Source organism: Sinocyclocheilus anshuiensis, unplaced genomic scaffold (genome assembly GCF_001515605.1).
Source record: "Sinocyclocheilus anshuiensis isolate Anshui unplaced genomic scaffold, SAMN03320099.WGS_v1.1 scaffold51, whole genome shotgun sequence".
NCBI classification, from domain to species: domain Eukaryota; kingdom Metazoa; phylum Chordata; class Actinopteri; order Cypriniformes; family Cyprinidae; genus Sinocyclocheilus; species Sinocyclocheilus anshuiensis.
In genome coordinates this window covers 4,599,893-4,612,261 of record NW_015548296.1, presented here as the reverse complement: position 1 = coordinate 4,612,261, position 12,369 = coordinate 4,599,893, and the positions used below count along the sequence as shown (strand labels likewise).

General features: G+C 35.7%; 1 protein-coding gene across 1 annotated transcript in view; it reads left to right on the top strand.

Annotated features, from left to right (window-relative positions):
• LOC107656071 (neuroligin-1-like) overlaps nucleotides 1-12,369 on the top strand; it is a 312,616-nt gene that overhangs the window by 31,822 nt on the left and 268,425 nt on the right. Inside the window, exon 3 of the mRNA XM_016443749.1 lies at nucleotides 11,907-11,939. The gene's annotated coding sequence lies outside the window, so the exon portion shown is untranslated. The remainder of the gene's footprint in view (nucleotides 1-11,906; nucleotides 11,940-12,369) is intronic.

Here is a 12,369-nt window from a genome sequence, read left to right as displayed (position 1 = left end):
AAAGGGCGGCGGTGTTTGTTTTTTTTTTTTTTTTTTTGATTGACTCAAAAGATCCGGCTCATAAGATCCATTGCTTCAGGAATCGGCTACACTTCTAATGATTTTGTAGCGGTGTCGCGTTCGATATTAAAACAGGAAACGCTGGCAGAGTGTAAGTACAGTTGTGCTTTCAATTAAAGCGTTTCCCACCAGCTTTCGTATATTTTACTATGATACTGAGAAGAGTTAACTGTACTATGCTTCACAGAATACTAATGAGCTCGCCCTCGAACACTGACGGTCGCTGTCCATGGTAGCCTACATTAACCAGCCCAGTGTAGACAGTAGTGAAACATTGACTTGCACGCTAAACTCACTCAGTTGTTTTCTTTGAGCGAGGACAGTTAGGATATGGCTGGCACAGGTGAAGTTTCTCCTGACAGCAGACCTCTGGGGCTTTCCTCTCCTTCACCACCCTCCCCTAGAGCTTTACTCCTGTAGATGGCAGTGTAAATCAAATATTTACGCTCAATTTGACGAGTCGTCGTGATGAGTTCCTGTCAGGTCGCTTGTAAGGTAAACCATCATTGCGGAGTAATACGCAAAATTACTCTTTCTGGCACGAAGAGAACAGCAATCATGTAATTGTATCCTCCAGTAGCGCGGGATCGTTTCAGGTCATTCTCGGAGAAATTATTTATCTGTGAAACACTGTAAAAGCAACACTTGAGCTAGATGCCTAGCACTGAATACTATGTGGACTGTATTTCCATCCATAGAACGTCTCACCGTTGAAATCAAACGGAATGGATCTAGAATATTTTGAATAGATAGTGGGTAATAATGCATATTTTTTACAGTATATTCCTGTAGTTCTAAAAGAAACGTTAAGGTCATAGGTTCAGCTCCCAGTAAATACATACTGATAAAATGTATACCTTTTATGCTGATGTATACCTTCTTTATATACTGTATATTTGTGTAATATAAATACACTAAGCTGTAGTGTATTATAAAATATGCTAATGTATGCATTTTGGATGCCTTCTTGGTGTAATTAGTGGATATTAGTGAAACGTTCATATCTAAAAGGAAAGAAAACTAAAAAAAAACACAAAATAAGAATTCTAAATTTCAGATGAACTGTTCCTTTAATATGATGAACAACACTTTTGCTTATTCTGTTAGGACACCTGTGTGAACCCAGGGGTAACAGGCTTCTGTAAAATTCACTAAAGATCACCTTGGTCCAGTTTGTTCAAATTCAAAGTGCAAAAATGTCTCAGAAAAGTGAAGTTTGCTCTTAGGAAAAAGTCATGGCACTGTTTTATTTGGTTCAACTATGTAATTTCATCAGTTTAGAAAAGCGTTGTGTGCTTTTTTTGTCTGTGTTTAGTGCACTAGAGCTATGTTAATGTGGTCATGTTGCTGACCCCAGTGCCCTCCTCGCTTGAGGTTTCAGAGATCAAAGCCTAAGCAGCAGACAGCTCTTCCTCCACTTTTATCTAATAATGTCTGAGAGCACTTGTTTCATGCAGAATATCAGCATCATCAGATAAACAATCCCAGAGTGAACAGCTGGGCTGCCTTAATACCTATTACCACAAGTCACTGGGTCAGCCCTTCTGGCCACAACTGTGTCCCAGTTGCCTTGTGCATTACTGGTAACCTGAAAGAGCAACTCTTATAAGAAGCACTGTTGGAAATGCCAACCATTCACTTTCAATTTGATTCGTCATTGTGGGGGGATATATATATACAGTATATGTATGTATGTATGTATGTGTGTATATATGTGTATGTATGTGTGTGTGTGTGTGCATAATTTGTTTGTCAGTATCATTGCGAGTAGTAATTTATTGTTTGTTTGTCATTATGAGTATTCATTATGAGTATTCATGTATTACTGTAATTAATTAATTTATCATTGTGAGTAGAAAATAATTAATAATAACCATGATGATTAAACACCATGATACATACGTGTGTGGGTGTATCATATTGTCTCTGTATTATTTTTTTGCTGTCAAATTAATGAATAATACATAAATTCTGTACTGCCAGCAATACTGCATTTTATAAATACAGTAGAGCTTTATATAACTTGTGAGAAAAGCCACATATGGGAAGGAAGAAAGAAAAGGAGTTGCAGAAATGAATGTGAGCTTTCAGAGGTCATGATAATACAGTGATAAAAATAAACCAGTGTACTTCAGGTATAGCGGGTGAAGGTCCATGCAGTGCAGACAAACAGTACTAGGTGGTCATCGGATAAGAAGTGGCTCCATAGTGGACATGTCATGTATAGATTCATGAAGACTGCTTCACAGTGAATGCTGCTTGTCTCTGTATTAGATGTTCTTGCAAGGCTGGATGTCTGTGTAGCGAGTTGCCCAAAGGCAAAGCACGCTAATCTAAACAGCAGCTTGTTTGTCTTGGAAAGGGTCACTGCTTCTCATCTCAGTTAAACAACAATTACATTCCCTGTCCAGAATGCAGTATGCTGATTACAGCACAGCTGTTTCACACAGAGACACTTGTGCTTGTTTATGTGTCTTAAAGGAATAGTTTACCAAAACATGAACATTCTGTCATCATTTACTCACCCTTATATCGTTCCAAACCTTAATGAGTTTCTTTCTTCTGTTGAACACAGAAGAAGATATTTTGAGGAATGTTGGTGACTAGGGATGCACCGAAATGAAAATTCTTGGCCGAAACCGAACAAAATTAAACACTGGGCCGAAGGCCGAATACCGAACACAGTTTTTTTCCCCATGTATTTTGCCAAAAAAAAATGTTCACCATTGCATAAATTAAAAAGCCAAAATGTGCTTTTTACTGTTTTGTCTTACTTTTCAAAGAAAAAAAAAATCAATTACAAAACAACAATTTAAAAATATTTAACACTGAACATTTTTAACATTCTAGCAGACACTATACCAACAAAGCACAATTTAACTTAAAATTAATAAGTTAGTAAAATAATAATTTTTGGCTATCAGACCCCCTTCTTGAATCAGGCATGTATTTATTTTTTTTGTTGACAACAGATTTATAAATGAGTCTCATTACGAATACGTCGTACGTATTGCATTGTCACATGACTTGTAAAAATACATAAAAATGTGTCTGAGCAACTGACGACTGTATCAGCGCAGATTTTTTTTTGCTATTTTCGGCCGAATAATTTCGGTTGCCGAACATTTGGTGCATCCCTATTGGTGACCAAACAGTTGCTGGTAGCCATTAGCTATGTTTCCATCCATTTTTTTTTTTGCACATTTTGGGATATCGCAAAAAAAAAACTCTGGATGGAAACACCAAGATGCATATAAAGTCTGTGCAAGTAATTTATTATGTACAAAAAAAAAAAAAAGACCCACAGTGGCTTTTTCTACTGCACCAAATTACCCTTTTCTTAGTGATATTTGGTGCCCGATTTTCAGGAAGTTATGATTTTGTTCTCTTCATCTCTCTCCTAGATGGAAACGGTGCTTTTTTTGGAAATGTTTGATGCGATAAAGTTAAAGGATTAGTTCACTTCCAGAATAAAAATTTCCTGATCATTTACTCACCCCCATGTCATCCAAGATGTTCATGTCTTTCTTTCTTCAGTAGAAAAGAAATTAAGGATTTTGAGGAAAACCTTCCAGGATTTTTCTCCATATAGTGGACTTCAATGGGAGCCAACGGGTTGAAGGTCTAGATTGCAGTTTCAGTGCAGCTTCAAAGGGCTCTACACGATCCCAGCTGAGGAATAAGTGTCTAGCAAAACAATTGGTATTTTTTAAAATAAAAATGTATATACTTTTTAACCACAAATGCTCATCCTGCACTTGCTCTGTGATGCACGTCCACAAATAAAAAGGTATGGTAGGGCGAAAAACTCGAATTTTCTTTTCCACCTTTAAAATTGTCCGACATCGTTGTTTTACATTTTTTGTAGAGGGCGTTTGACTTTCTTTGCACTTTCGCTTTTTTAACACTGGGTCGGTACTTCCGTCTAAGTCACGCGTTACCTTTCCAATGTGACTACGTAATGCGTGAAGTCAAGCTAGTGCAAGAAGAGCATTTGTGGTTTAAAAAGTATATCAATTCAAATTTTATTTTAGAAAATGGCCGATCGTTTGACTACATAAGACCCTTTTTCCTCGGCTGGGATTGTGTAGAGCCCTTTGAACCTGCATTGAAACTGCAATTTGGACCTTCAAACTGTTGGTCCCTGTTGAAGTCCACTATATGGAGAAAAATCCTGGAATTTTTTCCTAAAAAAAATTAATTTATTTTTTGATTGAAGAAAGAAAGACATGAACATCTTGGATGACATAGGGGTGAGTAAATTATCAGGAAATGTTTATTCTTGAAGTGAATTAATCCTTTAAGTTCACAACTTTGGATGGAAACATAGCTGTTGACTTCCGTTGAATGGGGAAAACCTGTTTGGTTATCAACATTCTTCTAAACATCTTCTTTTATGTTCAACAGAGGAAAGAAACTCATACAGGTTTGGAGCAACTTTGAAGTGAGTAAGTGATGACCATTTTCATTTTCGGGTGTTCTATCGCTGTAACTCGCACAAATCTCTTTCCTGTCTTTAAAAGACATGGTAGGTGAACGTGTTTCTTAGAGACAAGGCTGGAGTGTGAATGTCATCTTTCCGGTCTCTCTTTCTCTCATTGTGGCATGAAAGTGTCCTGCCCACTCACCATGGCTGACTAATAGTGAGTGGCTGCCAGTCTGTTGGACAGGTTGTGGCCAGTCACTGAAACATTTAATAGCTCATATTCCTTTTCGCTGTGCCTGCCCACACAGCACATGTTATAGAGCTCTCATCGGTACGGCTGCTGGTAAATACAAGCGAGACGAAGACAAATGACCACGGATGATGCCCGTTAGGTGGCATGAATGTGTGACGGAATATGAGCGGTGCCTTGTAGTTTGAGTATTGCTCTTTCGGCCATTTTTGAGACTTGTGGTTTAGGAGTAAGTGCAAAAAGCACACAGGAGATGTTTAACATGGTCATCACAATTGATTTCTTCCCAGAACTGAGCCGTTTCTTGCTTTATGTTTTGATTTGGCTGCTCTTTCCCATGGTCCACTGGGGGCCAGTTGTGCAGGCACTTTGGGGGGTAAATGGAGTGCACAGGGCACAAAAACGTTGACAGGTTTAGGTGTGACATTCATAAAATGGTGAGTCTTAGTGAGTCTATTGGGACTTCCCACTTCATCTTTCCTTTTTAAAGTGAAAATATCACAATAAATTCAGCTTTAATTTTGTTTTGGGTGAAATACCATGTAGATTTATTATTATTATTATTATTATTATTATTGTTGTTATTGATGTTTACTGTATACTTCAAATATAATTGACAGAAAAATAAATAACTATTATTATTAATTAATAATAATAATATATTATTATTATTATTATTATTATTATTTAGTTGTGAAATTATCTTTCCTTGTGTTTTTTGGAGCTAAAAATATTTTTATTTAAAATCGTACTACATTAATTTGAATAATTTTGTGGTTTTTATGTATGCTTAGATTATAATTAGTCTGATATGGCATAATAAAAATAAATAAATATGAAAATGTAATAATGATGATAATAATAATGTATTTATAAATAATATAATAAATAATAATTTAGTTATCAAATTATTGTTATTATTATTATTATTATTATTATTAGGGCTGCCCCCTAATAGTCGACTAACCGTTAGTCGACCGTACGAGGCTTGGTTGACCAAAATTGTATTAGTCGCTTAGTCACAGAAAAAAAAATCCACACTGGCTAAGTCACGCAGTCTGTGATGGACATATCGTTAACAGCTGGTCTTTGTGGTACTACAGTACATTGGGCAGGATCAACCTCCAATAAGGCTTATCATCTGAAATATGTGTGGAAGCTGAACAGTTGCACGCTCACTGCATGACAGATGGAGTCGCCGGTGCGGTCACTTAAAATACTCCCTCATTTTTGCTCATACAGATAAGAGTAATACATCTTTCGAATCTGTAAAGACTCTACACTTATTTTTGTGCACTCACAATAACAACAAAACATTGGGCTTTTGTAAAATAATGAAAGCAAACAGAATGTCTCTGTGAACTTGAGCGCGAAACTCCGTGTATACTTGCCTTAATATGAAAATATATCTATAGAGAGTGAAATGTCTACTTTCAAATTAACCAATTGGCTCGGTGCACAAGATGGCGCCGGTGAGCTTTGGCGACGTGACTGTGTGCATGCTTACTTCCGGTCTTGCGACGTTCGCATTTACTGGAAGGGAAACTTATACGAAACTTGGCACGATAATATAATTAATGTTTTTCAAATTAAATAGCGGATAGTGGTATATCAAAGACAAGAGAAAACATCCTCCCTACATTATTTCGTACCTCTGTGTGGAAATTCGTTAAGATAAAACGTGGAGATTGCTTCATTCATTCTTCTGTTGATTATGCGGTTCAGTGTCAGTGGTTAGTCAGTCCACAGGATCTCTTCATTCAAGCACAAACCACTCAAATGTGCAATACTGTACATTTTCGGAGAGTTGTTGATTTTGTTCTGACTGCTATTTATAAGATCTTAAGGTTTGCGACTGTCAAACAAGACGCTCAGAGATTTCTGCATGTATGTTTTAGCTTTATTTGATAACATCATTTATAACTGTAACTGTGCAATTTAACATAATGTAGTTTTGGTAGGTTTGCATTTATTAAAAGATTGGTGTTTGCATTTCCCTGTGTGTTTTTATTCATATTTATCTCTTTTGTGAAAGATCTGTTGCATAAATCATTATCTGTCTATAAGCAGCGCATGTATATATTTACGATTTATTTTGCATTAATTATCAGATAAAACAAATCTTTAAATTAGTCATGTATTATTGTATCCTTTTACAGACCATTTTTATTCATTTAAAAAATATGTTTGATGCAACATATGCAAGTTAACTATGTGTAAAATATATATGTTGTGAAAATGATGATGGAACAAACTGATGTATGTGCGCAATTGAGAAATGGATATTTATGAAGATCAATCGCAACCCATGTCTCACAAGGTAAATATTTCATAAAAAAAAAAAATCAATGTAATACAAACATTTTCGAGAAATAAGTAATTTATACATTTACATATTTGGTAAGGGAAAAAGACATTGTGTAGTAGGGGTGGGAATCACCAGAGGCCTCACGATACGATATTATCACGATACTTGTGTCACGATACAATATTAATGCGATTTTAAATATATTGCGATATATTGTAATTTATTACCTTTTCCAACTTCAAATTATGTCCTTTAGGGATGCTAATTTAATTGTTTCTTCACGTAAACTGTTTAAATGAGATGACCGCACATCTTGCTGACAGAGTTTTGGGTCCTCCACCATGAGGATGACATGGAGGCCAGCTGGAGCTCATTACAAGTTGCAGACAGGCTGGATAAACTCCTCGATCACTTGTGGGAATCTAGTGCTCTCCAAGGATGAAGGGAATTTACATCTTTGTGCACTGTAATTGGTGTCGTGTGTCATAATAGTGGCTGTGCTGTTTGGATTTTTCATTGAATTACATTTACTATCCCTCCATAGGCTGAAGAACATTACAGGCGCATTAGTGTAGACACACACATGGTCCTCCTCCATTACTCCTGGCATGAAACATAGCAATTAGCGCATTACTAAGTTCACCATCAGGAGGATTGAATGAGGTGAGAGAAGTGCCCCCACTGAGCTCTGACTGAATTATGTAACATTACTCTGATGACATTTGGCAATGGCATTTGGCAGCAGTGAGCAAACCCAACAGAAGTCTCATCTTCAGTTGAAATAGACACTAATTTTGTATGCTGCATGGATAACGTTTAGATTTTTCTAACTTTGAAAATTAATAGCACGTCTCTCCTCAACAGAGGCATGCAGAGCATGATTTCAGCTGTCTTTGTGCGCAACTGGTGCGGGATGAGTTGCATGCTGGAATTTAGTATTTAGGGTTAGGGGTTTGTTAAAATCCCAGAGTCTACATGAAAATATGAGCAATAGCAAAAGTGATGGTTGACTTGGCTAATTACTGTATTTATCAAGTGAGATGAAAAAGAACAGTTTTGGTTCCTGGGAGGGAAAACAAGAGAAAATATTTTGCTAAAGTGATTATTGAGCTCCTGCCTAAATTATTAATTATATCCATCTGTACTGACATTTCAGCAGCGGTGTGGAGATCTAAAGAAAGATTTATTGAAAACATAATTTCTCCTTTGCAGTTACGCAGAAACATGCAATTTCTAGCAACCCTACATGACTGCTTAAGCACTGACTAGAATGTCCACTGAATACATAATTTGACTGTTATCTTATAAAGAAAGTGGTTTGCTCGAGTTGTAATGTTTATGATTATAGTATATAAAAGTGTAGATTAGAATATCTGCTGTATTAACCAATAAAGTAATGTACTTGTCCACGCTAGTGGCGGAAATGCTACAGGACCTTATGTAACACAAGCACAATCGAATTTAACTGTATTTTACTTGGTTCAACTACATATTTTCACATCTTATTTCAAGAGAAAATGGTTTTAAGTTGCCCACTGACATAAACACAAGTTTATTAACTCTGTCTGTCAGTCGACTGTCAGTCGATTAAAATTTTATTACATGATGTGTCGATTAATTAATCAATCTAATTAATCACAAATTACATTTGGCTAATTAAATCTGTCTTTATTTTAATGTAATACAAAATATTTTTTCGTCAGTGATAGAAATATGATTTAAGACAGTAGTGTAAGCAAGTTTAAGCAAGTTTAGTTTGAAAAAGTTTAGACACAATTAGACAATATTTGAATAAATCAATAATAAAAAGAAGAAATATTTATTTGCAACAACTGTTGGAGCGCTGAATGCTGCACGCACGGCTAGCGTTGTCAAGGTAGCATCTAGTCAGTCATTCCCTTCACCAAGGGAGTTCCAAATGCTTATAGGAGACAGTAATGCCCTACACCCTTCAAAGAACACACTTCAAGGGATCTGCCCTTCGAAGGGATTAGGGCATAGGGATGCTCACTTCCGTTTGGAATTCGCCCATTGATTCACTCGATTTGTTCAAAACGCGGATTCATTCAGTTCTGCTGTGGCTTTATAGATTAATATTGGCAAAACTGAGCAAAAACAGAATATTGTGTTTAAAATATAAACTTCTTATTTACTGAACTGTTGTATAAAATCCCATTTGCATTCGTTATATTCGAGACAAAATCAGCACTCATGTGTTACTGCTCTCGCTGCTCGTGTGATATCATGAGACGAAAGCTCATACAGGGACGTTTTTGCCCCAATATCTTGAATTTTAGGACATAACTGCATTTATGGAGTTGTTGCCCTGCATCAACATTAAAGTGTGACAAACATGCAAAGAAATAAGAAATCAGGAAGGGGGCCAACACTTTTTCACACCACTGTATATAATATATTGAATGTATTTAAATTGGCCACTGACATAAACACAAGATAGAAAATAGATTATTAAACTAATATAAAGTAAATGAATGCTATATATATATATATATATATACAATTTTTTTTTTAAATATAATGATATATAATGAAAAATACATAACGATAATAATATAATGATATATTCATATCTTTAACTAATATAAACTTATATACTAATACAAACTAATAAAAAGTAAATAAATAGCAAATAAATAAAATGTCAATAAAAACTATATATTATTTCAAACTCTTTATAAAACCTTATATAAATCTATATATCAAAAAAAAAATCTCTGAATTTTCTGTAACTATAACTAAAGTATAGGCTTGATATTTAACTCCTATTTGCTTCCAAGTGTTTGTGGGAACATTAGAGCATGTCGTGCTTGAGTGTGTGATTTATTTGCTCTTCTAGGATGTTGACATTGATGCTGGTCTTTGGTGCCAAAAGGACAGTGACGGCTGAACGCAGCATCCAGTGCTGTAGCGGAGCATTGTCCTTGTGCTTCAGCCCCCTCCTCCTCCTCCTGCTGTGTGTGTGTCTGTGTGTTTGTAAGCTGTTGGACTGTGACCGTATTGAAGGGACATTGAGAAATCTTGACCTTTCTGCATTGAATCCCTGCATTCCGTCAAGCAGACTGGCTCTTAAAAGCAGGACCGGCCACTACACTAGATTAAACGCATGGCTCGAGAGTAACATGTTGCAGTGTGCACGTATACATGGGTCGTAGATCTTTTCATTGGACCACTGTCAAGGTTACTTCTCGTCTTTAGCCGCTACAGCACTGCAGACATCACACACCCTCTCCCATGACACCTATGCTGGGAGTCAGATCTTAAACACCACTGTAATTTTATCATCGCCATGTTCTTTTAGTTTTTAATGAGTATTTAATTTTTAAATATAACTTTAAAGCAGTCAGAAAGTGCATTTTTATAAGTCTACTTATAATGCTAGCCTAGGTTTTTAACCTAAAGCACAATGTAGATATGTGGGATTTCTGATGGTTTACATCTTCTTTATAAAGTGTGAATTAAATTATGACAGGTTCTGTGATGAAATGTGTTGAACTGGTAAATTTGTCTTAAACTGATCAGGGACCTTGTTATAAAACAACTTCAGCTGCTTTTGCATTAGGATCCTTCAGAAGGACATACAAAGTGGCAGGTGCTACATATAGTCAGGAATCTCATGCAAGTTTCTCTTATAGGCAACATCATGTAAATGTTTGCTATCATTGGTTCATATGCTCAAATATATACATCTGTCAGATGCTGATAGGTTTGTGTTAAGTTAACGGTCATTTTTGGAGTTTCAGCATGCCAGAACTCCTCTTCACAAAGCTAAGTCCATAAAGTGAAGCTTTACTGAGTCTAGTGTGGAAGAACTTGACTGATCTACTCAAAGTCCAGACCTGAACTCCACAGAGCACCTTAAGATAAATGGGAACAATGAGGCCAAATTCACGTTTCAGTATTTAGTGGGAAGCCTTCCCAGAGTGGAAAGATTCAGAGAGAAGAAACTCTCTTTTAATGTCCATGGCTTTGAAATTAAATGCTCAGCAAACACGTACAAGTGCACTCGGGTGTCCACGTACAGTACTTACCGTGTCGAAACTCTCTAATCTTATGATGAATGTACAGACCTAATTTCTCTCTAATATAAAGCAACTAAGGGTGCAGGAATAGGTAATGAAGAATATTATCATGTAGCTTAGCTTTTTAGCGTCCCCTTTTTGTATAATGAGCACTAATGGGCTTAGAGTAAGAGCACAGAGTTATCAGTCCAGTTAAGGAATGAGCTCGCTGCAGGAAATGTAATTATTTTAATTGTTTACTTTCTAAACTCCTTTCCTAAGCAAAAAGCTAAAGTAGCAAGCATTAATCTGCTCTTCCAGCTGCAGCCTACATGTGTTCTTTTTCATTGTTTTACTTGCCTTTTTATTCTGTTTTCTCTAACTTTCTCCTGTGCTGCTCGTGTCAGTATCGTTTTTCTCTGAGGCTATGTTTAGAATAGCAACTTTCACACTCTTCTGTACTATTTCTGAAGTATGTACTGTGGATAGTAATTGAAGTTTCTGTTACAGCTGAATTATATATAGTGCATAGTGGTATTCCACAGTGCTAAATTGTCAATATGGAACTATGAATAATACATCATCCGTTTATGAGTCAACATGACATAAAAATAGACCATAATTACTTCATTTAAAGGGGTTAAAAAATGAAAATGGTCATAATTTACTCACCCTCATGTCCATGCGCACATATGACTTCCTTTTATCTGTGGACCATAAAAGAAGATATGTTTAGGACTATTTCAATTGTTTTTGTTCATGTAATGAAAGTGAATGTGGTACAAAACAATACTGGACTTTCATTGTATGGACAAAAAATATCAAAATATCTTCGTTTCACAGATGAAAGGCACAAACATTTGGAATGTCATGAAGGTGAGTACATTTAATAAATATTTATTTTTGGGTGAACAGTCCTTTTAAGATACATTCGTGTTTTGTTTTATTTTATTTTATTATTATTTACATGTTTTTCTCAGAAATAAAAAAGTATGGAATTAATGGGTTGCAAATGCTGAGTTATGTTGAAAATATGCAATAACTTTTTTTTTCTTATTTTTTAATTTAGATGAGAATTATATATATATATATATATATACACACACATACACACACACATGTATATATATATATATATATATATATATATACACATATGCGCACGCACACACACATTTACATTATATTTACATTAAGTCATTTAGCAGACGCTTTTATCCAAAACGAGGACAAATGACAAATGAGGACAATGGAAGCAATCAAAATCAACAAAAGAGCAATGATATGCAAGTGCTATAACAAGTCT